This window comes from Gossypium arboreum, chromosome 5 (assembly GCF_025698485.1).
Source record: "Gossypium arboreum isolate Shixiya-1 chromosome 5, ASM2569848v2, whole genome shotgun sequence".
Lineage (NCBI taxonomy): Eukaryota > Viridiplantae > Streptophyta > Magnoliopsida > Malvales > Malvaceae > Gossypium > Gossypium arboreum.
This window is the reverse complement of record NC_069074.1, coordinates 26520748-26526312: the sequence shown is the minus strand read 5'-3', so window position 1 is coordinate 26526312 and position 5565 is coordinate 26520748. Positions and strand designations below refer to the sequence as shown.

General features: G+C 27.1%; 1 long non-coding RNA gene across 1 annotated transcript; it reads right to left on the bottom strand.

The window, feature by feature from the left end:
* Positions 1-2853: 2853 nt before the first annotated feature.
* LOC108483258 (uncharacterized) lies at positions 2854-3997 on the bottom strand. Its single transcript, XR_001871033.2, has 2 exons — positions 3683-3997; positions 2854-3244 (listed from the first exon to the last, which is right to left on the bottom strand). It is a non-coding gene; the product is annotated as an uncharacterized LOC108483258 (long non-coding RNA).
* Positions 3998-5565: the final 1568 nt, after the last annotated feature.

The window sequence follows — 5565 nt, the reverse complement described above, 5'->3', positions numbered from 1 at the left end:
GTTCAAGATAGGCTCGTGGCGGGCTTTGACAAAGATGGCGTTGTGGAAATATGAGTCAAGGTGGAGATTTGTTAAATATGACTCATATTTTCAGTCAAATTTGAAAAATAGTCTTTCAGTTAAACTATATTTACTTGTTTCAATCAAACACTGATTAGTTTAGATTATTTTATTATTATTTGATCTATGAATTTAGCCTATAAATAGGCTCTTTTACAACCTTAGAAAATACACCCATTAAAGATTAGAACTCATAACACATTTAGATAATTTTGTGTTTACGTTTTGTGGGTTCTTTGTTTTCGGGTTTTCGGGGTTTAATTTTTATCTCCATTCTTTTGTGCTCTTCGTTCTTTTGCCATTATAGTAAAATTATCTTTGCCCGTGGTTTTTTATCCTCTTTGGAGGGGTTTTTCCACGTTAAATTTGTGTGTTCAATTTCTCAATTTATTCTGCTATTTTCTTGTTCGTTACTTAATCGGATTAAAATCCTAACATCCTGCATTGACAATATTATCTATAGCAATGGAATTAAAACTCAATTAACCTAAAAAATAGTTTTACAAAACTTTTTGATTTAGCACACGTTTAAAAACTGATTTTATAGTTATTTTACATCTTTACTAGTCCTTATCATTTAATTTGGGTATAAGTAATTAGAAATTTAAAGTACAAAATTAATTTATGTCTAATATGTCCTTAGATATAAATTAAAGGAGTGGCATATTAAAGTATTAAGTTAAAAGTTAAGGATTCAGTGATCAACTTTGTTGATTTTGATATTGTTGTTAATGTAAGAAGATTTGGGTTCAAGTAGACTGAAACGTGTTTATCCTCTTATTGAAGGGTTCAGACAATCAGTCGCGAATGACTTGAAAATAAATTTCAAGTTGAAGTGACTAGTCTGATCTATTTTTCACATTCATAAGAGTTCTTCTATGTTTCTACTTTACAAATATGATATTTTTTGGGCATTTTTAATAATATCAAGTGCTATTCCTATTTTGACATTTCTAATTTTTGGAGTTTTAGTCCCGATTAGAAAGGGTCCAGAAAAACTTTTTAGTTATGAAGCAAGTATAGAACAAATGGACGATGCTTGGTCACAATTTCGAATCCATTATTTTATGTTTGCTCTAGTTTTTGTTGTTTTTTTATATTGAAACGGTTTTTCTTTATCCATTGGCAATGAGTTTCAATGTATTGAAGGTACTCGTATTCATAGAAGCTTTCATTTTTTTGCTTCTCCTAATTGTTAGTTCAATTTGTGCATGGTGAAATGGAATATTAGAGTGGTCTCGGTAATTTGAATATCTAATTTTTTAGTAAAAAAATATAATTTATTTCAATTTTTAATAAAATAAAATCAAACTTAAACTTTTTTACATTACTTTTTTGTAAATAAGTAGTAGTTGCTCTTTAACCATTTTATTTCCCTTAAAATGATTGTGTAAAGTAATAGTTGAAGGCTTTTCTGAGGTTTTAGATCTGCCAAATGTAGGCCCAATCAAATATCCATGAAGCCTATCTTGGGTTTAAACTTAGAACATATTTTATGAATACATACCCCAAAACCTTGACAGGCCATACATCTCCGCGCCGCATCCTTCATCTACTCGTTATACGAGGTGATCATTGAGTTCGAGCCAATTGTAATAAAATTGTAGACCTATTTTATGGGCTTGGGCCTGACATAGTGCAAAAAATATGTCTAAAATTTTTTCTCAAATAAAAAGCTAAAATTCGAGTTTAGCGTAGCTTATCCGTATTAAAAAATTTATATTATTATTTTTATATAAAATAAATTTTAAAAATATGATACATCAAATACACTGAAAGTATTAAATAAATGTTTCCCAACAAATTAAAAATAAATTAAAAAAGTTTTGTACTTAAATAATACTAATATAGGTGCAACTTAATAAGTAAATGACTCTAAAATGTAGCAAAATTAATAATAAAACAAGAGTTATATAATATCCAAATAATAACAACAAAATAGTAACAAGATATTAGTGAAATCACAGCAAAACAGTGAAAAAATAACAAAAGTTTTTTTTTTTGCAAATTTGGGTTGGGCAAAAAAAAGCTTACTCAAGGTCGGTCTATTTTCTAAACGGACCTTATTTTTTTACCCAAACCTATTTCTCAGGTTTATATTTTTTCTCAAACCCTTCCACTTTTCAGGCAGACCTTTGACCTTGGCTGGATGGCCCGACCCATGATTAAGTCTAGTCATATATTCTCCAATATAATATTATTTATACTATTATTTAAGTGTTTTACTAAATTTGTGTTACCCTTAATTGAGTTAGGAAATTACAGTAAAATAAATAATATTATCCGAGGGTATTAATCTTTCCACTTTAAAAAATCAATAAAAATATGCATATGGTGAGATTTGAACTCACACTAATTACATTAATAAAACCTTTAATTTATCGTGAAGCTAAAGCTTTTTAAATATATTTTATAAATTTTAATTTTATTATGCACATTTTATTACTTTCATCCATTGCAAATCTATACTATTATTTAAGCTCTTGTGTCACCCTCAATCGGGTCACCAACTTGGTTAGAAAGTTACGGGAATGCACTTCCGTAATTAAAATAAGTAATATTATTCAAGAATATTTTCGCTTTTTAACTTAAAACTCATTAAAAATATGTATATGATGAGATTTGAACACACACTAATTGCATAAATAAAATATTTAATTTACTATTCAATTAAAGTTTTTAAAATATTTTCATACATTTTAATTTTATTATGCACATTTTATTACATTTATCAGTTAACTCGGCACTGGCTCAAAATTGATAACAACACCATGATAAATAATTTAATCTATATTTTTCCATTTTAATAACGTACATATTTCATGTGTTATTATTAATTAATTTTAAACCATACATTTTGTAATAAGCCCATTTTATCCGGGCCCATTTACAAAACACCTAACCCAATTAAACAAATACCCTAAAACCCTTTACATAAAATTAAAACCCAATTCTAATAAACTCATTTTCTAACCAAATACTCCAAAATTTTAGCCCCAATTACATAACAGATGCCCAAATTCTAAGTCCCCAAACCCAATAAGAATTAGCCCTAAAACTCGAGGCCCAATACACCCAAAATTCTCAGCAGCACTAGGAGCTTCTGGAATGTACCAGAATAGGCCAAAAATTGGAACTCCCACGAGTGATTCCTCGCGCGCACACCTCCACTGTACGACCAAATCTGCACAAAGAATATACCAGAAGGGATTACTAACAGAATACAGCTAATTATGTAATTATTTTATTGTATTTTTATTCCAAAAATTAGGCTATAAGAAGCCATTGATTTCACCCCTGTAAAAAAGGGAGGATGCTATACGCATATACCCATACTGAAATACAAGAAAAAGCTACCAAAACTTTAAAGGTGATTTCCCCGAACATTTTTTTTTTCGTTTTTAATTAGCATATAATTTTGGTATGGAAATACAAAAAAACACCTGAATCGACACCAATGAAAGCCTACATCTCATATATGGATACGGGCGAGGGTCGAACATCGTTGAATTCGGGTTCATTTTTTTCTTTTTTTATTTCGATCTGTTTTTTTTTTAAAAAGAAAAAAAACAGGAGATTCAAACCTTTTTTACGAAAGAAAAGAGAAAGGAAAGTATCTCACAATATTTTCATGAACGTGGCATGGATCTCTTCATGGTGGTATACTGTCGATTGCCAAACAAAATGGTGAATCTGGCAGATGTAAAGAACCCTAGCAATTTTAATTTTGGGGTTGTGGTTCTTTGTTTGGAAGATGGGCAGCATTTGGGAAAAAAGGATGAAAAAGGGTTTTAAATTCATTGAAAAAAAACGTGGTGCTGGACCATGCTTTTAAGGATCCGCGCGCTAGCCTATTAGAGTACCTGGATCCGCGCCTTGTTCTTTCAAATGGACAATTTACGCGTTAGGTCCTTCCCTTTGCGCGGAGCCTTCAATTGCGTCCTGTTTATTTATTTTGTTTTTTTTAATTTGACCTTCTAATTTGTTTTTTTTTACTTTGATCAGCGGTTCAGTGTAATATTATTGGGTGCGGGATATTTTCGATTTCGGTCCCTGCATGTTTGTGCGCATGGCACATTGATCCTGTTTTTCAATTATTTCATTTGTAAATTGTTTCTCCTGTTTCAATTTTGTTTCAATTAAGTCTTATTTTCTATTTTACTGCACATGTTTTTTTTACATGCTTAATCATTAATTGTGATATCTTGTTGCTTTGATAGCTGAATTTTGTAATCTTTTCTGTTTTTATTCTATTATTGTAATAATTGTTGTACTATTTGTAATATAATTCATTCTATTTTGTGTATGCTATTAGTTTCATGATATTCTGTAATTTCTTTTAGATTCATCTATATATTTAAATTTTATTAAGCATATATTTTGTATTTATATTTAATTTACATCTATTATTAAAGCTTTGATATCTTTATATATATAGATTTTAATAAACTTGTGATTAATTGTTTTTTATTATGTATATAATTTATAATAAAATTAAATTAACTTTATAATTCATATTTTAATTAAAAGTTATTTTGATATATAATTATTTCTAACATTTTCCCACATGTATATGGTATACTTTAATTTATATTTACTATGATATAGGTTATTATTTTCACATAACTTTTTGTAAATATTTTTCTATGTATATATATCTTCTTTTAAAATTATTTATGTATATAATATTTTAAGAACTTTTCTTTAATAATATAATTTATTGTATTTCATATTTTCCTCATGTTTTTTCATACATATATTTTACTTATATAATTCATATATTTACCTCATTTTATGTATCATTAATTTTATTTTATTTTTATAGCCAATATTTATTTGTATACAAAGGTTCCATAAATTAATTTTGTATATTATTTTATATCATATATTGTTATACTTTCATATTTAATATTTTTAAATTATCTTGTGAATTATCATCTTTTGAATAAATTTGAGTTTTAAATATTTTATATATAATTTGATTTGAACTTTATAATAACTATTTCAATAAATATATATCCCAAGTTTTATGTAAATGTGTCAACTTATATATACTATATAGTTCTTTATTTTTATGCACATTTTGTACATCATTTTATTTTGTGTTATAATTGTATATGATACTTTATATTAATTATTTATTTTCCATGCTTAAAAGTTTTATTTTTACAATGGTTATTAAATAAGGTTATTTGTATTTTGAGTATATTGTTTCATATTGTTAAACAAAGCTATTTGTATTTTGAGTATATTTCTTTATATGTTTTTTCACAATGTATTAAATATTTCATCAATTTTAAAATAAGTAAACATGTTTTTAAACGAATTTCTAAATTTTGTTATTCAAAATTTCGAAATAAGGCAATTTCTAGTGTTTGGGGAATTTGGAAGAGTCGTGCTCAATTGTACTGGGTATGACTTTCCCGAAGAACCAAATATTTAGATAACCTATTTTATAATTTTTCAAAAAGTCGAAAATTGATCGCATCTTAAAGGTGTAAAAGA